The sequence below is a fragment of the Pezoporus wallicus genome, unplaced genomic scaffold, assembly GCF_028554395.1.
Source record: "Pezoporus wallicus isolate ANWC-B61680 ecotype Strahan unplaced genomic scaffold, APGP_CSIRO_Pwel_v1 contig_13458, whole genome shotgun sequence".
In the NCBI taxonomy this organism is placed as follows: domain Eukaryota; kingdom Metazoa; phylum Chordata; class Aves; order Psittaciformes; family Psittacidae; genus Pezoporus; species Pezoporus wallicus.
In genome coordinates this window covers 1102459-1128352 of record NW_026635549.1, presented here as the reverse complement: position 1 = coordinate 1128352, position 25894 = coordinate 1102459, and the positions used below count along the sequence as shown (strand labels likewise).

Sequence of the window (25894 nt, the reverse complement as noted above, 5' to 3'; positions counted from 1 at the left end):
GGCATCGAGTGGTAATTCCTAAACCTTGCTGCATTCCTTTGTTTAATGGAAGTTATGGAACCAGAGTAGGATATCTCTGTTTATGCAGAGTTGAAGATGAAGCCATCTCTATACAGGTAAATGGCCAGAGATTCATTGATTTCACTGGCACCAAGTAGCATCTCAAATCTTTGTGTCTTTTGCATTATGGTTTTGTGAAAAGTGTCAGCCAAAGAACCTTGGAAATGAGGCAAGAAAAATGCTTAAGGTTACAGTGGAACTTTGATGGAATGTTCTCATTCATGCAGTGTTCAAAATGGACTTGCTGGCCTGTTGCTCAGTCTTTCTTCCATTTACTTTAAGGTCTCCATTTCACCTTGTAAATGGTGGTATTTGTCAAAATCAAACGTGGTGTTTTGGAGCTTTGTATAAAATAACCGCCCTAAGTTATTACATATGATGTTTGCAAGGTCATTAACATACATGGTTGCTGTAGCACCCCTGTTGTTCCTTATGCCATGCCTGTGCTGCCAGTCACGGGAAGTGGTGACAGTAACTGTGCATCACCCTTGCTCTACCTCCCTCTGCGCTCTTACTCATTACTTGCATTGGCCTCTCATTGTTTTATTCCTTCACAAACATCTGTGCATTTTGTGCAGAACTAGTCTGAAGGGCACATTAACACAAGTGATGTTTGTGGAAGCACACATACCTTCAAGTCGTGGTGGTTTGAAGCCTATGAGCCAATCTGTGCTCATTGCAGACCTATAATCAGTAGCAGTTAGGGAAAAAGGTGATTATATATCATCAAAGTAGAAGCACGTCAGTACTGCACTATTGGTGTGAAGGCAGTGGAGGTCTAGGAGGAGTTTCAGTAATTTCTATAGCATTTATGAAAACTATATGATACCAGTCTCTAACATTTCCTGCAAATAGAATTAATTCATGTCAATGCTATTTTACTTGTCATTTCTCTTGGCTTCTTTAAAGTGATCAGCTTTATTTTATGAATCCTACATAATTTTTAGTTGCTGTGTATTCTTTATAAAAGGAAATAGATTCACAATTGAATGGTAGTTACCAAATGGTCATAGATTTGACCTAAAGAGTCAAAAAGGGATGGGACATTTCTATGTTGTTTGTATTATCTGTGGGTATAGAAGTATGTGCTAAAGAAATACATAGAAGTGACTTTAGCTGTACATTTACTTCTCCAGTACTTTGAAGTAATCCTTCAAAGTGTTCTAGCAACATGTGTGCCTTGTGTGTGGCTATGCTGCTGATGTATTACATATGTCTGAAAAGAAGAAGTGATTATAGCTGCATTAAGGTTGAATCCAAAGAATATATGAATCTTTTGATCGCCAAAGTAACAGATTGAGCGTGGTGCTACGGGTGTTAGGTAGCATTTTAATTTGTAGGCCTTTGGGTGTCTTTTCCTTGTCCTTAAATGCTTCTTTTTGTAAGAGATTTGGGAATTGCAAGATGTGTTCAAAGTCTCTCATTATGATCTTTTGGTTTGCTATTTGGTTGGTCTAGATTATGGAATAATACAAAAGAGTGACCTCTCTCCAGTATTTTAAGTGTCATAGATGGTGTTATTACACAATCAATAATGAAGTTCTTGCATAATCAGTGTTTCAAAAAGCCCCACTTCCATGACATCTGTTTTAGCTTCCCGTCATAGTTTCTTCCATACACCTATAAATCAGACCACACAAAGAAAGGCAGATCTTCTGATCTCCTTTGAAGTTCTGTACTGCTAGTGTTCCTTTGTCTTTTGTATTCACAGAATGTCTAATTGTATTGAAAACAACCATTTTTGAGTGCCTAATCTTAATGAGACTTAATTTTCAGAGTCTGAGTGCTCATCGCATTCCAAAACTCAGTCTCTACAGCCGCTGAGCCTTGGTTTTGTCCAGAATGGAACTGGCCTTTTGAATATTTAGGCTATAACTACTGATGAAGAGTTTGATTTTTGTACAGAATCATTACCCTGGATGCAGAAGTGCACATGCCACGCAGCTATAAAGTTAGCATAATTTTACATGTCAAGTTCAGTTTTTGCAGGTCCTACAGCTTCAGTGCAATTAGATTGCTTTACAAATAAATCCAGCTGTTGAAACCATCCCTCTCCTTTACCTGTGCGTTCCATTCTCATTAACTTCCAAAATGCTTTAAAAATCAGTAGGATGCCTCAAACTGAGTGTAATAGAACAGATAAAGTTAAGATAAATTATAATTAGCGGCAGTTTTCAGATCTGGCGCTGTCTAGTTCCTTTCGCTCTGCAGTTTGTGCTTGTGGGATTTGATTCAACCAGTCCTCTTTGAACTTGGGCTCTCAATGTGCGTGTGTGATTGTTTTTATCTTCAATGTGTTTCATAAATATTAACTGTTGAATGGGGGAGTGACATGAGAAAAATGAGGATTCAGTATTTTTCCTGTGTATATTCTACACATGCAAGAAGCGACTATAAATAGGGAAGTAAAAGTTCTGTACATGATTTACGGAAGGATTATTGAAGGACTGTCCTTTCACATTTTATTTCAGGTTCAAAAGCATCTCCTTCTCCCTCCAGGCTGCTCTTGTTGCTGGACTTCTTTCTAGAGTTTCTGTGTTCAGTTACAGCTGAGTTAGTTGCTAAGAGGCACATCTTCAAAGCGCTGTGTGAAGCTGCAGTCTCTGGAGTCCCATTTACACTCCAGTGGCCCAAACACAATGCTTTGAAAATCCAGCCCTAAGAAGAGGCAGGAGGAGAAACTCTTCAGAAGGAGCGTGCAAGGGGAAGAACACATATTTAGATAGTTGCATTACCCTTAAGTCAATTCCAGATTGTTTTCACCAGCAGGATTGTACCAGTCCTATGCACAGTGAGGAGTTACGGTGCTGTTGTTATGAGCTCATAAGGGTGTTTGAGTTTTCATATTAAAAACACAGGCTCCTCTCAAATTGTGGCACATATGAACATTTATGTTTTAAAACCCTTCAAGGAAGAGGAAATGAAACTTGTGGAAATCCAAATGCCTCATTTGTTGGGGTTGTTCCATAATGGTGTGTCTTGGAGGCATCGTGCAAAGACAGAAAAGGAAAACCATGAAAGAGAGTAATAATAGTCATCTGCATATGTCCAAATGACCAAGCATTTGTTCTGTATGCAACTTAAGTGGTTTTTATAATGCAATACATAGTTTAGTACAATTTGTTTCTGAAACCCTCTGCTATATAGTTGCTGAGCCTTCACTTCATTAAGAAAAGTGCACACAATTGTGCAGCTTAGGGGAGGCCATTCTGCAGAATGAGAATGGATGAAAGAGATTTATGTCAGGGTTGCTTTCTGGTTTTATTTTTTTTTGTAGATACATCTCTATAAAGCATCATTTTGTTTCTAGCAGGAATTAAAGTGCCACAAATAGCTGCAATCGTCTTATGCAGCATTAGGTGAAAACTAATCCCAATAGGTTTTCCTAAAATTCGGATAAACCCAATCTGCGCTGGATGACGTATTTCCTGAGGCCTTTCAAACCATGTCTGATGGTTTTTTTTAACTCATGCTTTTGTAACTTTGCTTCAATTTTAAAATGTCATTTTTCAGCTGAAATCTGCATCACCTCCTTTTTCTTTTCATGGTATTGTACCATTTCTGCAAGATAATGTGGCTGTTATAAAGCCTCCTGTCTTTAAAACTGCTGTAGTAAACATTTACTGTAAGGATTACCGAATTTACAGGTCATCTGTGCCGCAGCCTGTATTTAAAGACTTAGGATATAATTTTGTGTTTCCAGAGGGAGTTTTTAGACTCTTTACTTCATTCAGCTCACTTTTAAATAACCCCTGTTATAACAATCCATTTTAAAAGAGCACTGATGTCTTTTAAACCAAGTCAGAAGGGAAGACAGATCATTCTTCTGCGAGCACATATTACTTTTGTATTAAAACCTTGTATCAATTAAGTGGCATCATAACTCTGAGTGTTATAGTAGTACCCAAACGTCCAGGGTCTTGAAAACCTCCATGTGCTGTAGGACAGATAGGGTATGTAAGTGGGACATAAAATATAGCCATTAAAGAGAGCCAAAGCAAGTCCCCTTTTGCTTTAATTCTTTTAATATGTTCCTACCTATTAAAAATTAGCATAGCCATTGACACATGAAAACAATTAGTATGGTAAGCATGAAGCAAGTCAAGAGCTTGGTTTCCTATGGATTCATCCTAGTTTGATTGACTTTGGTGCTTACAAAGCTGTGAGCTGAGACTGAAACTCCCCTTTCCCTTAGGGCAAGGATAATTTAGATATGAAAGAAACTGGAGGGTGACCTGTCATTGGAGTAACGATGGCCCTGTCACAAAAGGGAAATGCTAAGAATGAAGAATGGGATTTTGATAGACATAGCCATGCATGAATAATGATAAAAAAGTCCCCCCCCCCATCTGTAGGCTGTAATGCTGAGAGGAGTAATTATGCTGTTGACCATATAGAGAGAAGAAGGATGTAGAGGCAGTAGATGGAAAGACAAGGAATTTGTTTAGGCATTTTGTGTTTAAAGAGAAACTCTTTAAATAGTGACAGACAGCAATTTGGGAGTAGAGACAAAGAGGTGGGTCAGGAGTAGATGTGGGAACAGCAGGATAAATGGTGAGAAAAGCAGGAGACCCACAACATGGTCCTGGGATGGAGATGGAGCCTGCCCCAAAGTAGGTGTTCAAGAACGAGTATAGATGTCAGAGGAAACGCCAGGATCATGCAACACCTCCAAAATCCAGTGCTAGTCATACATGGTAGTGCTGGCATTCAGTGTTGAAAAGTATTTGAGATTTTCACAAAAGGCATAGAAATCATCTATAACATACCTCAGGTTGTTATTGTTTGCTTCTATGATATAAGGAACACTGCAGTCATGTTTTCAGGCTTTCCTCCAGAACCATTAAGACCTCTTTTGTACTTTTTCCTTTGAGCAAATGTACGAGTTGACATTCATGGCACCACAGAAAGCCAGGTGATGCCAAATTTCACAAGGCTTCTGATAAAGCTGCCAGAGTTGAGGACATCAAAATAGGGAATATGATTGACCTTTCTGAGGTGATGGTGGTCCTCACTAGTACCAGTTTCCCAATCCCCAGGAGGAAACATGTTTCAGTGCTTAGTCTGTGTCAGTGTTTCAGGGACCAAAAGGATATTAAAAGGATTGCTGTACTGGGGAACTTTTCATAGAATCACGGAATCAGCTAGGTTGGAAAAGACATTTAAGATCAAGTCCAACCATTACCCCAGCACTGCCTAAGGCCAGCACTAAGCATGTCTAAGGTTTGTCATCTACATGGTTTGTGAACACTTCCAGGGACGGTGACTCCAGCACTGCCCTGGGCAGCCTGTTCCAATGCCTGAGCACCCTCTTGGTGAAGGAATTGTCCCTAATATCCAATCTAAATAATCCTGGTGCAGCTTGAGGCCGTTTCCTGTTGTCCCATCACTATTACCCGGGAGAACAAACTGACCCCCACCTCTTGTAGAGAGCGATAAGGTCCCCCCGAGCCTTCTCTTCTCCAGACTAACCCCCCTGCCCTGGTCCCTCAGCCATTCCCTATCACACTTGTGCTCCAGGCCCTGCACCAGCTCCATTGCCCTTCTCTAGACTTGCTCCAGCACCTCAATGTCTCTCTTGTCATAAGGGACCCAGAACTGAACACAGGATTCAAGGTGCAGCCTCACCAGTGCCCAGTACAAGAGGACAATCACTGCCCTGGCACTGCTGGCTATGTTATTTCTGATACAAGCCAGGATGCTCTTGGCTTCTTGGCTGCCTGGGCGCAAGCTGCTCATGTTCAGCGTGCATCAGTCAGCACCCCCAGGTCCTTTTCCATGAGCAGCTTTACAGCCACTCTTCCCCAACCCTGTAGAAATAGGCAATAGGGAATTTTCAATAGGAAAAGCAATTTTCAATAGGAAAGCAGAGCCGGGTGTTATCTATTCATACTTGCCAAGCTTGTGCTCTCTTGGTAGACATTTTTAGCCTGCTTATGTGTTCAGTGTGCTTAGCTATTTACAGTGCTTCTGAATGTAAGGTCACTGATCTCATATGTCATTGTTCTCAAGACTTAATCTCAGTGAGCTGGTTTCTGGTCATGTCAGGCTATTTCTCCTCCTGTAACAACACTAAATTCCTTGGGAATTAATCCCATGCAACCAAGCCTGTGTCCAGCCCTGAGACGTTAGGCAATTCTCTCACTGAGGGCCTGAGTCCAACATTCACAAAGTCAAAGGAAAGCTCCCATTGACTTCTTTTGCCTTGGATCATGTGTTGGAGCGATTCTTCCAGAGATTTGTATTCAGACTTACCCTGACTGAGAAATGAAGATTCTACTGTCGCTGTATCTAAAAATACTGAAACCCTCCCTGACTGTTACAGATGTCGAGGAGCAGAAGAAACATGCAGAAGCGCATCAGTTCTCTGTCACAGTTGAGAGGTGCTCAAACGACATCTCTGACAATGGGGAAGCCTGTTATTACTCCACACAGAGTCCTACTTTCCCAAACTGGCATCTTTCTTTGTTGCGGCATAAATTACAGCAGAACTGGAATTTAAATTCAAGGGCAGCTTTTGTTTTGCCTGAAGACAGCTGCAGCTGCTTTTATTCTTGAAGTCCAATTCTCTTAGTAAGCAAATTTGTGCTTTCAAAAGAGCTAAAGGTAGCAGTGTTGGATCTTCGGGATGGTTTGAAGATGTGTGGCTGTTATTTCTTGTGGGCTGGGGGCTGTTTTGCAGGTATCTTAAGGAACAAACCCTCATGGTTCTCCAGTAAGAGTTTGGTCACACAGAGTGAACCATTTATTCCCCCCTCTGAAAAAAGGCAGATCTAATGTAACTGATTTCCAGTGGATTTTGGTCCACTGTTGTTTTGGTTCAATGGCAGTGCAATTTCCCCTTCAATATCAGCATTCACAGCTACAGGTTGGGCAGAGAAGAGATTCAGAGCAGCCCTGTGGAGAAGGACTTGGGGGTGTTGGTTGATGAGAAAATGAACATGAGCCGGCTTCAGTGTGTGCTTGCAGCCCAGAAAGCAACCGTATCCTGGGCTGCACCCAGGTCAAAGGAGGTGATCCTGCCCCTCTACTCTGCTCTTGTGAGACCTCACCTGGAGTATTGTGTGCAGTTCTGGTGTCCTCAACATAAAGAGGACATGGAACTGTTGGAACAAGTCCAGAGAAGGGCCACGAGGATGATCAGGGGACTGGAGCACCTCCCGTATGAAGACAGGCTGAGGAAGTTGGGGCTGTTGAGCCTGGAGAAGAGAAGGCTGCGTGGAGACCTCATAGCAGCCTTCCAGTATCTGAAGGGGGCCTATAAGGATGCTGGGGATGGACTCTTCATTAGGGACTGTACTGATAGAACAAGGGGTGATGGGTTAAAACTTAAACAGGGGAAGTTTAGATTGGATATAAGGAGGAAGTTCTTTACTGTGAGGGTGGTGAGGCACTGGAATGGGTTGCCCAATGCTCCATCTGTGGCGGTGTTCAAGGCCAGGTTCACAGAGCCTTGGGTGACATGGTTTAGTGTGAGGTGTCCCTGCCTATGGCAGGGAGGCTGGAATTGGATGATCTTAAGGTCCTTTCCAACCCTAACTATTTTAGGATTCTATGATTCTATGATCATTTCTCTCTGGCTCTTCTAACTCTTCCCACGATGGTACCTGCAGATCCTTTGGAGGAGGTGTGAGGCTCCTCTACTTCTATCAAGTTGCACTGACATAGGGCAGAGGGTTCAAAGTTAGCCAGTGAGAGCTGGAAAACACTCTCATTGTACATGCAGGAAAAAGACATCATGTTACTATAGGGAAATCTGGCTGAAGATATCCATGGAGGGGAGTTTCACTGAGGTCTCAAATATTACCCAGTCTTTTTTAGTTATGTCTGTGACAGAGGAGCTGAAATACTTCTGTAAGTCTGAAAATCTCAGAACTGCTTTTCCCTTTGGGACTTTCTGGATGTTACAGTGATGCCTGACTGGTTAGAGGTGAGGAACAAACTGAGCCAGGGCATGGTGCTCCCTGGTCCTGATGGCCAGCTTGGAGGTGTGAGTAGCCCACCCAAGACAACGTAAAAGCAATTTGGTTATGTTCCGTCTTGAGAGAAGGGGGGTGTGTGAAGATGTGGGAATCTTGTGTGGGTGCCCCAGGTTGGTTCTTGGTTGAAAGGATTTAAATATTAAAAGCTTGTGAATTATGAAAAAGACCTCAACCTAAAAGCAAAGCTCTCTTACATTTGTGGGAATACATATGGCTTTACATCCTCTTACATTTGTGGGGATATTGATGGGGATCTCATCCTTGCTATTCACCTCTCCTTTAAAGAATTGCATGGATATGAATGCTGATGGACTCTGAAAAATTCAGAATCCTGGCCCAGGTATTTGGATTGATTCTCAGTCTATCTGTGTACAAGAAGAAACCGATTACAGCACTGATACAACCTAGGTAATACATAATCACTTGTAATCCTAATGCAGCCCTCTGCTTGCGTTTTGCTGCCTTTTAACCAATGAATGCCAGCATTTACATCTCAGACAAGGAATTCAGAAGCTCTGTGGACTTGTCTCAATCGAAATGCAAAAGCTGTGCATTGGAAATAAACCATTTTTAAGATGAGTTTTTAATATGAGCAATGTGAGAGTTGTTGAGCGTGTTCGTTTTCAATACGCAGCAATGAATAAAAGCCAGTTTTTGTTCCTGTAGTGTTTTGGGGTTTTTTAAGTGTGTCTTGGCCATATGGATTCCATGTATAATTAGAATTAATATAATGCAGTTGCAGCAGCTGTTGCTGTGTGGCTGCTGTCCCAGTGTGAAGCTTTTCTTTCTCTTTGCATTAAATAGGGATAGCCTTTTATTATTGGTTTGTGATGAGCACTAGATAATAATTATTAAAAGATGCATTTAGATAATCTGGTTTCATTTTGAATAATGTATTCTTCTTTTCCAAGCTGAGAGAATATGAAAGAACAATGGGATAGATGATTTTTTTTTGGCATTAAGTAAAGGAAGGGTGGATTTATAGCCTGCTAATGTAGTTTGTGCATCTACTAATAAAATGGAAGAAAATAATCTGGAGCAAGCTGTTCCATCACTAATCCCAGTGTTTATTTTTGTCTCTAAAATAGCAGAGCTGTTCTGCCTCCCTCATGTTTTGGTCTGCAGAGTCATTTCAGGCTAGACTCTGATGGTGATTTTTGTTTAGTGAATGTAAGGTTTTCAGAAACTGCATGGCAGCTTTGAAATTGCAGAAACATTTTAGCCTTGAAGAGTGTTATACCTGATGGTTTTCAAAGCTGCTATAAATGAGCTGAATTGATTGCCTGGTGCCCTGCTGGGACCTCAGGACTCTTTCTCGTAACCCTGTTCTTCCAGTGTTGTGGGAGTCAGTGAAAGGCACTGATTTAAGTGCAATTGGGATTGAGCACTGAATAGTAAAATGCATGAAAATAAACTACTTAATCCTACATCTACATACATGTATATATTTGTGTATATATTTATATATTAATATATCTAATACTTGCCTGAATTAAAGTACATATAATACCAGGTAACCATGGGTAGCATATTTATTGCAACCTTCTGTAGTTTGCTCAGGTATGAACCTGTACTTTGGAGCTCTCTTGGGTATTAAAATATGCCTTGACAAGAAGCACCACAGACTGTTTTTTGTTCCCCTTGTGTGTTTATTCTGTTGTGTGGTCCATTCTCTGCGGCTGCGTTTGGGCTCTGTCACCCTGATCTGCCACTGAGATAGTTACGAGCTCTTTCCAAAGCAGACTGAATTCATGTCTTTCATTTGCCTCTTCCCGTCTCCATTTTGTCATCATAGTTGTGTGGTTTTGGATTTCTGCTGATGTAGTTGATGAAGGCACTTTTATTGCATGAAATCCCAGGCATTAGAAAATAGCTTTGATAATAACAATTATCATTATTTTATGTTACACAGAAATAACCTGGTATTTCAAAACAATGTGAAGAGAATAGCTCTGTGCTCAGAGGTAGGGCAGTGCTACAACTTAGGTAACTCCTATGAACTGAGTTAAATTCCTGTGCATACCTGCAGTGTGATACTTATTTATTTGACCTCAAACTGTTTTCCTTCAAAAACCCTTCTTCACTAAGTGTGCAGCCCATGAGCGAGTATTTAATCTGTTGCTTTCCCATTGTTATTTACCGTGTGGTGAGGTGATTGTAGTTCTGTGCCACAGAGATGGTATAGAAGCCCTAAGAAATAGTGGTAAAAATATCTACTTATTTTTGAGGTCTGATCGGCGACATTGGAGACATCACCACATACATCACTTTTAATGTCTGACCACAGCTCCAGCTGCAACAGGGAGTATCACTATTCCAGCAAGACTGTCCCAGGGTCTCATTTTGGGCACTTAAAACATGAAAATCTGATAGGTGATCATTTGGAAAAACAGCATATGTGACTGTAGGAGTCAGAGGTAGGATGTAATTCCTGGGGCGGCGTTTAATGCTCTTAAACTAAAGAACCTTCAAGAAATCTTCTTATTGCTCCCAGCCTTTCAGTTCCTGAGATAAATGATGCACAAATTTCTCAGCTTCCTAAAACAGGCCTATTCGGTGTACTGAATAAAGTGTCAGAGGAGGGAGAAAAATGTATGTGACTATATACTTAAACTGTGACTAACTTTGGGAGTGACCTTTACAACCTCATCAGTGCTTTGAAGTTAATTTTACTTATAATGATTTCCCAGATTTTAAGGATAAAAAAAAGAGTTTCTCATTTCAAATGCCATTGTGATGGTATTGATAACACATGTTTTACAGTGAGGTGAAAACTGTCCAACACTTCACACCAGCCTTCACCAGCCTAATGGAGATGCTGACCCCACCAAAGGTACTATTTCCTCTGTCTTCAATCTGATTTTTGCCCTAATGTCACAATAGTTAGATGCTTTAACTGAATTAGATGGTTTTCGTTTTGCAAAATAAGTAGTTTGAAGGCATATTTCTTGGAGGTAGTGGGGTTTGGGTCATCTTTATTTTTGATGCACTACTGATAATGGGAATGTCAAAGCAGATGGTGCTTGTTCGTCTTTGCTTGGAGGACTCACTTCCAGATCCTGGCTCTGCCACTGCCCTGCTGCATGCCCTGGGCTGGTCCTCTACTTCCATCACATAGGGGATGTATCGCTCAAGAGTGCCCTTGTTGCCTTCTCCCACCAAACTTCTGGGTTTATATATGTATATTTGCATAAAAAAATCATATATTCACAATATTATGTATATATATACACACACATGTATATACACGTACATGATATAATTACATATTTTAACATATCTAGATATATTCATATATATGAATGCTTATTTACATCAGGGAATTTGTCAGGAGATTCACTGTCTTCCCAGAATCCAAGTGCCTGCTGGTAGTAGGAGGAATTGTGTCAGGCAGTATCTTTCAAAACAGGTAGATAGCAGGAGAAATCCAACCTAATCCCAGTGAGACAGAGGGATTGATGGGCTTTGAGCAGCCTGATCTAGTGGAAGGGTGTCTCTGCCCGTGGCAGGGGGCTTTGAACTGGATGATCTTTAAGGTCCCTTCTAACCCAAACCATTCTATGATTCTATGCTTCTATGCAGGATTGCATTGTGTACTGCATATACTCTCCCAAGTCTTGCTTTTTCGTTCTTGACTTAGTTTTAGTCTCTAATGTTAACCTGTGATATTGAAGTGTAACTTTATTCTTATTGTTCTTCAACCTCTAAAACCAAAGACTGTTCTGTTTTTATACTCATCGTTTCACACCCAGCCTGCCTTCTGAGGGTTTACCAGTGAGTTTTGGTGTGGTGGACTCTATTTCTCATGTTTGTTTAGCTGTTTTCTCCTTTTAAGCAAGTAATTTATATTTTAAGTTTTATTAAATTCAATTTGGAAGAAAATAAATGTATTTGGAAAAAAAGTAACTTTGATCTCTTTAAAGTAGTCAAACCCCTTCCCTAAGTAAAGTTTAGAGTGACATCTTGTGGTAACATTGATTTCCCGTATACATATCTGTTGGTGATACTTTATTTTGTCCACGCTAAGTTTTCTGTTTCAAGATGCTTTGGGTTGCTTAGCAGAAGTGCATTCTGATCTGTGAGTATCACTACGGCTTCTGTGGGATCAGGGACAATGTTGCATTGTGGTGTAAGGGTCCTACAGGTGTGCTTTATTTTTTGCTGCATGAAGTTTATCCGGTGAATCACTGTGAATTCCCTGTGTTTTGAACTCCAATTCAAGATGTTTTAAAGCTCTTCCAGCCATTGAATAGCTTTTGGAGAGGCTTAAAGAGTTTGAACTGGCCATGATGGCAAAGCAAGCAGGAGCCCAACATCTGCTTGTGCAATTCATTAGCTATCCAAAGTTTTGCTTAGGTTTAGGTAAGGACAAATATGGCCAGCTAGCATGGGGGATTTGTCAACCTAGAAATGCATGAGCCCATTTGAGATCAGTGCTGCAGTAGTATGTCACTCTCTCCCTATGGATCAGCCTCCAAGGTGCTAGGTAGTGTAAATGCACCAACACCAAACCTCATTCAAATGCCTAGCATGGGATCATGAAATCACAGAATGGTTTGGATTGGAAGGGACCTTAAAGCTCATCCAGTTCTAACTCCCTGCCACGGGCAGGGACACCTTCCACTAGAGCAGGTTGCTCCAAGCCCCTATGTCCAACCTGGCCTTGAACACTGCCAGGATGGGGCAGCCACAGCTCCTCTGGGCAATCTGTACCAGTGTTTCAGCACTCTCACAGTAATGTGAGACTACAGTTTTGTGCAGTATATCTAAAGGAAATACCAATCTTTTCAATGCAAAGTGGGGATGTAGAAGGGTTTTGTGCTCAGAAGCTTAAGGGGTTTGGGAAAACATCTAAGATTTGTTTTCTTTCATCAAAAGCTCTCTGCAGAAATGTGGGAGTAGTGGGCCTACAAAAGAGTTATTGTCAGGACAAGCAAAGAACTGCCTGGTACAGTCTCCCTCAGATCAGCCATACGAAGGTCAGGTCCCATTCCTTAACACTGAAGAGAAGGGAGCTAATATTCTGCTAGGTCAAATTTTAACTATATGTAATGGTGATCAATGTTATCATCTTACAGGCTGAATACCTGGCTGCAGAATTAACTGTTCAGTAAAAGACACTTGGTCTTGCTAAGAAATAAATTCTTCTTATGGGGATGATGTAATTAATGCATATCAAATGGAATGCTGCTCTACCACTGCTCCACGGTGCGTCACTCGTAGTGTGTGGCCCCAGGCCTGCTGTCACATGTTGTGAATATGGGAGAGCTGATTCCCAGGGTTCTGTGTTTGTGTAATCCAGGTTTTTGTTGGAGGTATTTTGGGCATATTGAGAGCACCAGTGCATGCACAAATGATTCGTGGCATATTCTGGCAATGTTAAGGATTTTTAGCTTTGTGGTGAAGCGCACAAGGACCCAAGAATCCCATCTCAATGATCCTAAGAGGGCCATCTGGTGACTTCATTTATTAATGTAATGGAAAAATAAAGATGGGATGGTTCCAATTAAGATAAATGTTTGGTTTGTCTGCCAAAATTGTTTCTGGTTAATAAGCAAGTACAAGTTAAGCTGTTACTATAATCCTAGTACTGAGACTGGAAGCCCTGATGTGGATTTGGTGTAAAACCAAGCAAATGCTTTGGATAGCCTGTCGGAACAGGCTGGCTGGTTAAACTTCTTAAACACAGTTCAGGAAAAGCCTGTAAAAATGGCATTTGAAGTACAGAAGTGTATTTAAATGACATATTTACAGGGATAACTGGAGATTTCCTTGGCAAAATGCTTCCACTCATTCCAACAGAGGCTATTGAAATAGTAAAGCAGTTTGTAGATACAGTTATGTACCAAGCTTATACCGATCTTGTTGAAACACCCTCTTTTTTAGCCACAAGAAGAAGAGACTGGTGATGATATTTCACGGTAAAAAAAAAGCTGTCTGCTCTTTCTGTTTGGTTTCTGCTGCACTGTTGCAGGTTTTGAATGGCTGTTTGACACATTCTGTCTTGTTATGAATCTGAATCTTTTCTAATTGTTTCCATCTGCTCAAGCAAGAACTTGAAGAGATGAGAAGGCTGCATGGCGACCTCATAGCAGCCTTCCAGTGTCTGAAGGGGGCCTATAGGGATGCTGGGACTGTAGTGACAGGACAAGGGGTAATGGGTTCAAACTTCAACAGGGGAAGTTTAGATTGGATATAAGGAGGAAGTTCTTCACTGTGAGGATGGTGAGACACTGGAATGGGTTGCCCAATGCTCCATCCATGGCGGTGTTCAAGGCCAGGTTGGACAGAGCCTTGGGTGACATGGTTTAGTGTGAGGTGTCCCTGCCCATGGCAGGGGGGTTGGAACTGGATGATCTTTAAGATCCTTTCCAACCCTGACTGTTCTATGGTTCTATGATTCTAGCTTAGTCTTCCTGCTGAGACAGCTCACAGTTCATTAGATGATGCACTGTGAGACTGTAAAGAGGTTTCCCCATGATGCAGGGCATGAGGCTGAGCTGATGTTGCGCAAACCATGTTTTTCCCCCAGATTGTGACTTCCAAGTGGTGAGTTCCCTGCCCTGGCAGGAGATGTCCCCACTGATGGAACCACCATGAGAAATGGGGCGGAAACCCTGAGCCAGCCGATGCCCATTGCTCAGTATGCTACTCCACACTGGGTGGGATGTGTTGAAAGTAAGGTCTCACCAGTTAGGCAGTGTTTGGGTGCGTGGACTAGCTGTTTGAGGGTTTAATTATTGAATCCTCTGAAATCCAGCCGCTATTCATATACTCTTCCAGCAGTATTAAAACTAAATATGATTATGCTGTGATCACTTAAGTCCCCTGGATTATTTTGTCAGCATAAAAGCAAGATTCTACCAATTCTGGCCCAGATTCTGTACCAGTGTTCCCCTGTCTGCAGCTCAGATGTGACAGGCTGCCTGCAAGATCCGCCAATATTAACATCCACAGCAGATTTAAATGAAGGAGAACAAAATCACCCAGGGAATTTGGGAGCCGTTGCTTTAAGTAATTGCTTTCTGCCTGTGTAAATCCCTCTGGGGTTTCTTTTGGATTAAGTATGTCTTGCTGCTTCTCTAAAACTCTTATTTAATATTAATGTGTATTGTTAAGCAGCTGCAGCATCCCAGTCAAGAGTGGAAAGCGGGAATGCATTTCAGTAGCAAACAAAGTGATACTTAAATACATCCCTTGCCTACTTCAAAGCAGCAGTGTGTGAGTTAATGAATATTTATTAAATGCACCGAAGCCCTTGGATGAGAGGCACGATGATTGTGCAGAGTGCTGTGTGTGTTTATTTGGAGCTCTTTTGCCTGCCCGTTTCCACCGCTCGCTAAATGCACTTGAGAACGATCGCACAAAACTTGCTGTAATGCTGACATGATTTCTCTTCCCGTCTTTGAATGGGGATGGAATCAGGACAGGCTTTCCGAAGGCACAGTAATTGCGGCAGTGTAGGTGCTCTACTTAACCTGAGAAAAGCACTCTTCACTTAACTAGTTGTGTGGCATTTTGCAGGAGATGGTCATTTAAAAGGCTTGTATTAACACAATCAATATAGAGAGACCTTGTTAGATTTTATCACACGTTCTTCTTGGTAGTTTATTATGATTAGAAAGCCCAGTTCTTTTGCTTAGCTTATAATTGTAGCAAGGTGTTTATGAGCAGGAGCTCCAGCTGCTTTTCTGTATAGAGTCTCATTAGATGAGGAACTAGAGAGCCCTTTTAGACTGTTAGTTTTTGCTCATAACACGAGGTGTATGAAACATTCTAAAATGGATGTGATGTGTGAGGTGAACTTTGTATTCCGAGAGTTTATACCTGAGTTTGCCACAAGGACAACCAACCTGGGAGACTTAGATGGTCTTAAAGAGGATTGCCTCTTTATTTTAAAGACCACACATTCACAGCCCTCCTCTGGAATAGGGAGATAAGTAATATTCCACATTTCATCATAAAGAACACTGTGTACAGTGCTTCCTAACCCTGCATCTGGCTAGAGTTCAGTGCTTCCATTTGAGGCCTCAGCAGCATCCCACTCCATGTGCCTGCTGAGGATGAGACATCTAATGTCCTTATCTAAATAGCACAGAAGCCTCCCGAGAAGTCCCATGGCTCTGCTGGGACTTTGTTTTCTGATTGTAAAACCCAGCTCATCCGAACAAAGGCTTTAGTGACTGACCCAAGACCTCGCAGGACACTTGTGACTGAACACAGAGCTTAACTGAGGAATCCAGAGCTTACATCATATAACATGAGATCATCTGGATTTAGGCAGTCAGGCTTAAGTTATAATGGAAAGCACTGTCTGACTTCATTCTCTTGGAGAACATTTAGATCCAGTTCGAGGCCCTGTACTTGTTCGGTTTTGTTATCTTCATTGTGGAAGATGGGATATGAGATCCGCCGAGAGCAAGAGTGGGTCAGAGAATGTCAGGCAGTAATTGGAAATTGGAACATATGAAAACGAGAGCAATGAGTTTTTCTTGGTGTACAAATTATTAATATTTATGTGGATTTTTGCATTGTTCATGAGAAATTCTTATTTAAAAATCTTTTAACTACTGGAAAGCACTTTTCTTACAGTTTGGACAAATCTATGTCTATCTGTGAATGGAGCTGCCATCTATGAGACTTTTTACTGCCAGTCTTGCTCTGGGGGGGATGCATGCTTATAACATGCAGTCTGACTGATTATGATGGAATAAACAGGCTTCATGGATTCTAATTCAATAATGAGCAGTATTTTAAAGGGAATACAAAATTAAAACCAGATATTCTATTAAAATAAAAGGAGTATGGATTTCCAGCAAGTCAGTGAACTGCCCATGTGCACACTCTCACCATCCAATAAACTGCTCTCTGAGAACACACTAACAGCTGAAATCTATGTGGAAATGTCTTTATTAGTGAATAACCCTGGCAACAGGCATGTTTCCATAGAGGAGGATTTTCTGATTGAGACTATAAAATTGCTTGAGTGATTCCTGACAAGGATTTGCCCCATCCAACCAACATTCTCCTGAAAGATTCACAGCCCAGGGATCATCCCCAGAAATCAGTGTATGTGGCTGCTCTGTTCTGGAGCCTAAAAGAGTTCAGAAGTATGAATCCAAGCTCAGTCCTAAAAGATGTTCCCAAGCATGTGTAATTTACATGGCATAATTTGTGATTGAGGGTGTTTGGAGATGCCTCACAAGCTTTGTCAGAATATGCCTTCAGTTGCTGCAGGTTGTACCTACTGATCTTATTTAGGTGTATCATTTGTCTAGTCTAACATGCCATGATAGCAGTCACCCAAAACCTCGTTCTTGTGGCAAGATTTGACTTTAGTGGATCCAGGTAGATCCACTGGCCTGTTAGCCTCTAGGGACAAAGACCATGTTGACTCTGAAGAGCACTGGTTAACTTCTAGTCAATGTATACAGAATAAGGCTCATACTTTATTTGCAACTACATGAAAACCAAACTCTTTGGAAAGTTGTCATTCATCTCTGAAAGTAATGATGGCTCATAGTCTTAAGTGAAGCCTTGACACAGCCCAGGAAGCCAGCTGGATGATGGGCTGCATCAAAAGGAACATGGCCAACAGGTCAAGGGATGTGATTCTGCCCCTCTGCTCCACTCTGATATGATCCCACCATCCAGCTATGGTGTCCTTGGTAGAAGAAAGACATGGACCCATTGGAGTAGGCCTTGATGAGGCCATGAAAATGCTCTGGGGGCTGGAGCACCTCTCCTATGGAGACAGGCTGAGAGAGCTGGGCTTGGTTCAGCCTGGAGAAAAGAAGGCTCCAGGGAGACTTCATGGTGACCTTTGAATATTTAAAGGGGGCTTATAAGAAAGATGGAGACAGATTTTTTTAGTAGTGCCTGTAGTCATAGGACAAGGAGCATTGTTTTTAAGGTGAAAGAGGGGAGATTCAGACTGGATATAAGGAAAACATATTTTATAATCAAGAGTGTCGAAACACTGGCACAGGTTGCCCAGAGAGGTGGTGGCTGCCCCATCCCTGTCAGCACTCAAGGTCAGGTTGGATGGGGCTCTGAGCAACCTGATCTGGTCAAAGGTGTCCCTGCTTATTGCAAGGGGGTTGGACTAGATGGCCTTTAAAGGTCCCTTCCAACCCAAGTGCTGGTCAAAGGATGTAGTGAATGGCATATCTTTAGACATAGAACCTCATCTCGACTAAAGCTGTTTCTACGCCACTTTTTCAATACTGTAAAAAATCTTCATGTGACCAAACAATCAGATCTTTTCTGACTGCATTTTCTCCAGTTCATTGATCTGAGAAACGTGTACTTTCCATTCAAGACAAATACTTTCAATAGTGATTTTCTACATACCGTGCAAAAGTTTGTCATTTAAATACGCAGCATTTTTAGTGTTCCGCTGCTTATTTGCTGTGTTGAGAGCAAACATGAAAACTGCCTTTTTCACAGCATCTGCACCACTAGAGAACTTGAATTATTTAAGGAAGTAAAATCTTCCCATCCCAAACGGCAGTAAAAGTCCACTTTGTCACAGCAATATCACAGTGATGAATGTTCAAGGGCAAAGCTTTGATTAATGCCAGCTGCAGTTTGGATTTCATGATGGTGATTTTGTACCTCCTTCCAGACAGCTGCACACTTACTGCAAGTTATCTAACTAGACGTATTCATTGTGCCAGTTTGGTTAAATAGTTGTATAAATGAAGCATATGGATACTTGTATAATTTGCATGTGCAGCATGTGACTGTCTTCTGTGAAGTGGGCTTCTAAGAGAACAATATCTATCATTCAGCTGAGATATTGCTTTTTTGTCAAATTAAGGAGGTGCCTAATCATGTTCCATAGCAGGGAAATCCCTGTCTGTAAAGGGTTCTGGGGTGAAGTGATGCACTTTTCCTCTTTTCAGGAACACATGAATACGTTTGAAGTTGACCAGTACTTTAATGCGCCCTTCCAAAATGATGAGTTTAGCAAAAATCAGCAAATCTTGTGTGAGCATGGAGAACTATGAAGCAAGTATACTACCTTTAAATAAGCTTTGGGCTGTTTAATGTCCTCTTTTGTATAAACGGGAAGGACCAGTCAGCATTTGTGCTGCAGCTACAAGTGCTAAATAGGATACTGTGAGAGCTGGGTAGGAGGAAAGCTGCAGTGAGACTCCTAAATGACTTCATGGTTTCACGTGTAACTGTTATTGTCATGTAATTAAACTGGTGGTTGTGCTGTGATTGTTGGGAATTTGTATTTTGCATATGAGCAAAGCTGTAGAGAAATCATCAATATGATCCATAACCCAAATCCTATCTATTGTACAACTGTTTTATTGTACAACTATTCTAAGAACTCTGAGTGAAATGTTGTTGAGTTTGTCTTTCTCTATGCCCAAGCATCTCCTGCAAAATACAAGCTCCTATCTCCATTTCTTTTACTCTCCTCCAACCACCTCTTTAAATATTAACTGTTCTAAAGCTATCCACATATACATTTTTTTGCTATTTTATACATGTGACAGAAAGTAGTATAATTAGATAATATTATTATTATTATATATATATAATTGTATATATTACATAGTGATATAGGTTGGTTTTATGCCTTGGCAGATACCAAACGGGCTTCACGTCTTTCCTGCACTCCATCCCTTGACCTTGCCTCTGTTTGAGGAAGGATTCCAGCCCTGCTTAGCATGGCCAATACTTGCTCCCTCCTCACTCCAGGTACTTCCCTCAGCAGGTACCTGCAGTGTGAATCCTGATTTACCTTGAGGAAACAGGCTGGGAATCTAATCCCACAAAAAGAACCTCCCCTTAAGTTTTTTGCAATCATATTGAGCAGTGTTGCAGCACAGGGAGAGATGCACAGAGCAATTTATGGCCTCTGAGTTAATTTCTCATCGCTGACAGGTAAGGTGTGAAGCGCCTGTGTTTTTTGTTTAGGGGCTGCAGTCATGGGAGTAGTAAAATCCTGGTAGGTGATAGCAAAGTCTTACACACCGTCACAGTGAATACGAAGTTTTTGAGCTAGACAAAATGCTCTGCTCCCCCATCACCAGCAGGCTGAGATAAACCACTGTCTTTTCTCCCTGTTTGTGTGCTATTACATGCATTCTCTTACAAGCTAGTAACTCAAAGTGTGTGGTAGTGTCTACAATGGAAGCCTGTAAGATATTTTCTTTCCTATTGTGCATTGTTTTTTCTATGTGTCCAGTACACTGTGCTCCTTAGGGCAAGCAAGTGCTGGAGGTGATGCAGGTTTTTTAGGGGGTTACTCTCGAGGGGAAGATTTAGAGCAGATGAGTTTCTTTTGCTTGACAAGGTATGGGAACAGCGAGTAAGTCTTGTCACCAGGTGGCACCATTAACCTAAGTTATGTTTCAGCTAGGTGAACGCGATGGAGTTTGTGTTCGAAAGGGATTCAGTAGAAAGATTGCTCTTTTCACCTTTCTTCACAGTGTAAGTAAAAACACGGCACAGAATGGGCAGAATCCTTCTGTTCACTGGCACATTTCAAATTCTTTCATGCATTTGCAGTGTTACAATGGGGTGAAGAATATTCCACACTTTGTCTATGGTAAGTAAAATGTATGCCTATATCTCTCACATGTATTTCTCTATAAAACTTATTTCTGCTTACGTATTTTGCAATATACTGCACATCTGGCGCATCAAAAAGCTACATTTTCTTTAGTGAAATCCCAGAACAGGGCCAGGGAATTCTCATATGGAAGTGTTTGTGTCTAAATATTGTTTGAACATTTTTAGGCTCTATTCTGTGAACCCAAATAGTAAGAAATCGATTTTCCTTACTTACTCGTGAGTGACACCACACATGGTGCAGAGCAGATGATGTTCCCATCGCTGCTTACTGTTCTGAAGTGACAGGGACCTCGCTCTGTGTCAGAACCACTGCAGCATGTATCTGCTTGTATTACTTTTCTCACTCAAAGGATGGTATAGCTGTTCTCTGAAGCAATGAACAACACTTTCCCCATAGCAGACATTTAAATAGCATGAGTCAAAAAGTCAGAGTTTCTGCTGATGGGGTTGTATTCTGTTCTAAATGGCTTGTGGTGAGTTTTATCAGCTTGATCCTAAGATGATAAACACTATAGCAATTTTTTTCTAAGCAATGATTAGCCTAATAATAGGAGACCAGGGTTACACTTGGATAAACAGCAAATTCTAGTTCATTTTTTGATCAGGTATTAAAGAAATACAAACTATTAGCTAGCTCTTTCTGAATATACCGGAATATTTAAAGTGAGCAGTGATTTAGCTAGCAGCTTCTGGGATTCTTTAAAGCATTGTTGCAGGATGCAGCTTGTATTTCCTACTTAGCTCATAAAAGTGAGCAGGAAACCGGAGATTTATAGTTAAAAAGATTATTTCATTGAATTTTTATTAGAGTGAAGCCGTTAAATGGATAGTCTTTATGTGAACTTTGAATCAGAAGGTCACATTAAAACAATAGGTTGATTATACTAGAGCGTATGCTCTGGTTTCAGCTATTTCTGGGGCATTACTAGGTAGGGACTGTATTGTACTAAACTGCAAGTCATGCTGTGGTTTAAGTCATACATATTTTATGAGTTTTCTTGCCTTTGCTTCTCTGGTCAGCTGTGAAAGTCAATGATTATGTAGTCTTTGTGTCAGCGCCCAGTCCCTGTGTGTGTGGTGGAACAGAGGCACTGGAGTCTCCGTACTCAGACGTATTGAAAACCGGAGTGGATGAAGCTCTGAGGATGGAGTTAACCCTGCTGAGCTGGGGTAGGTGGTCTCCAGAGGTGCACTCCAACCTCAACCACTCCCTCATTCTGTGTCTATCAGAAGAAAGGTCTTGGCAAAGGGGACTTGTGAATTTCATTCATTAAGCCAGTGACCTGCCATTATGCCATTAAGCCAGCCACATGCCCCATGTGGAAACTGCAGACTTGTTCTCAGGTAGGCTCCTTGCTCATAAGGATAAGAGCAATATTCAGAGCACTTGGAAAGAACAATTCTTTCAAGATTTGCATTACCATGCAGTTGTTTAACTGACGTTTACCCATTACAACACAATAGGTAACGTAAATGCCTCTTTGTTTCATCCCCAAACAAAGCAGGAAATGTGCACGTTCACATAGTGAATAGAAAGAAGGAAGATTCAGCAACCCGGTATCTTACAGAAGGAAGTGCCCTTCAGCATCTCGTAAAAACATTGTCAGTTATAAACCATCCTGAATAGACACCTTTCCAAGTGTCGGTGTGCTGAGTCGGTGGACATTTTATATAGCAGCAACAACACTGTTATTACAGTGATGGTCTAAGGAAGAGATCGAGGCAGGATTTGGAGACAGAACAAGATTAAGCAAACAGAGTTTGGTTTTTTTTGACAAAAGAATAAATTGACAAAAGTGTGCCTCTTTAGTTCTGATTATGTTGGTTTATGTGATAAAGGCAATCTGAAATCTGAAACGCATCTCTGGTCCAAAAAATGGTGTAGTTTTCATTGTTTGAAGGATCAGAATGGTGTATCAGGTAATAGGAATATCACCCCTGAGTCATGATATTGCACTTGCCTGTGTTTTCCCAGTTTCTCCTACTTATAAATGGGGCCATGGCCATGGTAGCAAAAGGAAAATGAAGCTGGTGTGTAGATAAAATTCTGTACCTAGGATGGTGCCTTCAGTAGAATCCTCAGCACCACTAAACATAAATCCTAAATTCCTTGGTGTCATAAACCAATTATAATACTTTACCCCATTTCTTTTCACTGTTTTCCTGTTTTTTTTTTTTACATTATTTCCTCTATTTTTTTCTCCATATTTTTTCCACATCCCTCAGTGTGGGGTTTCTTCATGGCTTAATTCGGTTTGCCATTTTTTTGTGTGTTAAGTTTCCTGTGGTCAGTAGCAAGTAATTGATTTTGGACAGGGGCATTGTCTGGATTTCCAGCAAGTACCGCAAGGACCCAAATGTTTTCTTGGGTGTGATGCTGCAGGCAGCTGTCTTTGCTTATAGCTGATTCTCTTCCTGACAGCTTTAAATGATTGCTGTTTGCTTGCCTGCAAGCCTTCACTGGAAGTCTTGCTCAAGCTGTGATATATCAGGAATACTGTGAGCAAAGCATATGAAGAAAGCAATTTATCCATCACTGTCTACCAGTGCATGACAGGCTTTCAGTGGCTGGTCAGTGGTGAACTGTGGCAGTGGTAGCTTTCAGGTCAGAGTGTCTGTATGATCTATAGACCCCCTGTATGCTTTCCAGAAGTATATCTGCCCATCTGCAGATAACCCATGAATAGTTTATAGCTCTTCTTCCATTAGGGGTTTGCATGTAGGTTATTATTTATATGTTATTCATATAAAATGTAGCAGAACTGACAGGTGATTTCTTTAACTGAAATGGAATGGATCTGATTTAAACTAGACATGAATCCAAATAGGGGATTTATAGGAATCCTGACCTGGAAAAAGTTTCTCATGACTGAGGTTTTTTTTTTTTTGGCAAATAGATCTGCAATAACCAAAATTATTTATAAGTGACATTCATACTGGGCAAGGACTGATGGCTGGAAAAGAATTACGGAATCACAGAACACCTCAAGTTGGAAAGGACCCATAAGGATCGAGTCCAACTCTCTGCTCCTCACAGGACTATCTAAAACTAAATCATACGACTAAGAGCATCATCCAGACAGTCCTTAATCTCTGTCAGGTTTGGTGCCCTGACCACTAGAAGGAAACATTCCATCCAACAGGATATTTAAAGGCTTTACACCACTAATATGTATATTTTGAAGTTTACTCTGAGAGGACTAGACCCAATATTATTAGCGGGATCTAAAGAAAAAGCCATAGGCATTGGACTATTCTTCCTTTTAAATTTTCTAACTAGCTTTTCTTTGGTCATTCCTCCACACTGGAAGTCCATGCATCCTCTCAGAGTTGTTCCTAGCCCAGATATCAACACCAGTGTGCTAGAATCATAGAATAGTTAGGGTTGGAAAAGACCTTAAGATCATCCAGTTCCACCCCCCTTGCCGTGGGCAGGGACACCTCACACTAAACCATGATAACTCAACTTCATCCAATTCCCCCTCCAGTACTGCTTCAGGTGTATTTGAGTCCTGATTCTGTCGTTTCCCTTGGGAAGCTGTGTCTCCTCCTTCCCAAGAAGTGTCCCTGTTCTAACCAGAGGAACTTTGATGTGCACTTTTATTTTGTATTGTACACTGGAGAGCAGCATGTTCAACGATTGTTTTAATGCTGAGTGTTTTCTTTCCCAAGTTCCTGTGAGAAAACGTAAAGGCATTTTATATATCACTGAACCAGGCAGTAAGCTGACAAATAGATTCCTGTTTGCGGGAATGGAGATACATGTACCCACTTGCTTTCAATATGTGCCACTTGACCGAGCTTCTAAGTGAATAGCACAGGTTTTCCATTCTATGTTGTGAAATTTGAATTTTCAATCATCATCTCCTTCACTTCAAGTTAATTAATCCAACTTAACTGAATTCTCTGCAAGGATGTTGGAGAGGGGCTCTTCATCAGGGACTGGAGTGATAGGACAAGAGATGATGGGTTCAAACTTAAACAAGAGAAGTTCAGCTTAGATATAAGGAGGAAGTTCTTTACTGTAAGGGTGGTGAGGCAAGGGAAGAGATTGCTCGAAGAAGCTGAATGCTCCATCCCTGGCAGTGTTCAAGGCCAGGTTGGGCAGAGCCTTGGGTGACATGGTCTAGTGTGAGGTGTCACTGCCCATGGCAGAGGGTTGGAACTGGATGATCCTTTCCAACCCAAACCAGTCTGTGGTTCTGTGACTTCAATCAACTGCTCTACACTTTTCCCAAGCAAGATAAAATGCAGCGCTGCCTGACTTAGGCTTGTTTATACAATATTTGAAATGGTTGTAAGTTATAAATGTTCATGTTTTTCTGTGTTCTACACACCAGAGACACCCAAGAACTTTCTGGAAGAGCAAACTCCTAGAACTTTTACAGGCAGTTTTGTGGCTCTAGTGTCATTGGCGTTCTCTGATTCTTAATTGATTAAGAGCCTAAATCAAATTTGAAAAGCATACTGATCACTAAATAATTGTGAAAGCATTTTTCCATGGCTATAAAGGACCTCACAATGTAATGTAAGGAAAGATAGACAGTCAAGCAGAGAGGAAGGGTAGACAGTCCAGCAAAGGCAGGCTCTAAAGAAGATATGCAGAAAGATGGGCATAGTGGTGTTTTGCCATATTTTCACAAGATCCAAATAAATGGAGGCTTATAAATATGCCAAAGAGTTCTGTCTTCCTCGTGGAAGTTAATCATTGGTTTTTGGTGTTGAGAAATGAAAGTTCAACTCAGATACAGTTGTATACAGCTATTTTCAATGTGGTTACAGAGCGCTGAGGTAGAAGGGACAATGCAAAGGCGGTCTCTGTTCTGCTGGTGGTGTTCCTTCTACCCCTGAAAACCCTGTCCTGACCTCCTGCACATGTTGCACAATCCCTGGAGCTTGTTCTTCAGAAAACTCCTCTGCATTTGATTCCTTTCTGTGCCAGCAGATATCCTTTTGACCAAGAGAGATGTTCTGCCATCCTTAAACTATTAACTTATGAGATGGAATAGCCAACTCTGTGTGTTTGCATAAGTCCACTTCTTTACAGCCAGAGGCTGTTTTCTTCTTCCCAGTCAGGATGACAGCCTCTTATTTGGTCTCTACCTTACTTGTTTTGTTTTATTTGTAGCTATGCTACAAAATCAAATTTCCCTGAGTTTAGCTCTGTATCACTTGAATGCACAAACCTTTCTGGGTGTAGTTAACAGGGCAGGTCAACACTGTAACTGAAAATAGATGAATTTGGCATAGGTGCC

At 41.2% G+C, this 25894-nt stretch overlaps 1 protein-coding gene and 1 long non-coding RNA gene across 4 annotated transcripts in view; one reads left to right on the top strand and one right to left on the bottom strand.

Moving 5' to 3' along the window:
* Positions 1-25894, top strand: part of DLG2 (discs large MAGUK scaffold protein 2) — a 995744-nt gene that overhangs the window by 17784 nt on the left and 952066 nt on the right. The gene's annotated exons all lie outside the window — the stretch shown is intronic.
* LOC130592445 (uncharacterized) lies at positions 18482-20613 on the bottom strand. Its single transcript, XR_008970548.1, has 2 exons — positions 20493-20613; positions 18482-18684 (listed from the first exon to the last, which is right to left on the bottom strand). It is a non-coding gene; the product is annotated as an uncharacterized LOC130592445 (long non-coding RNA).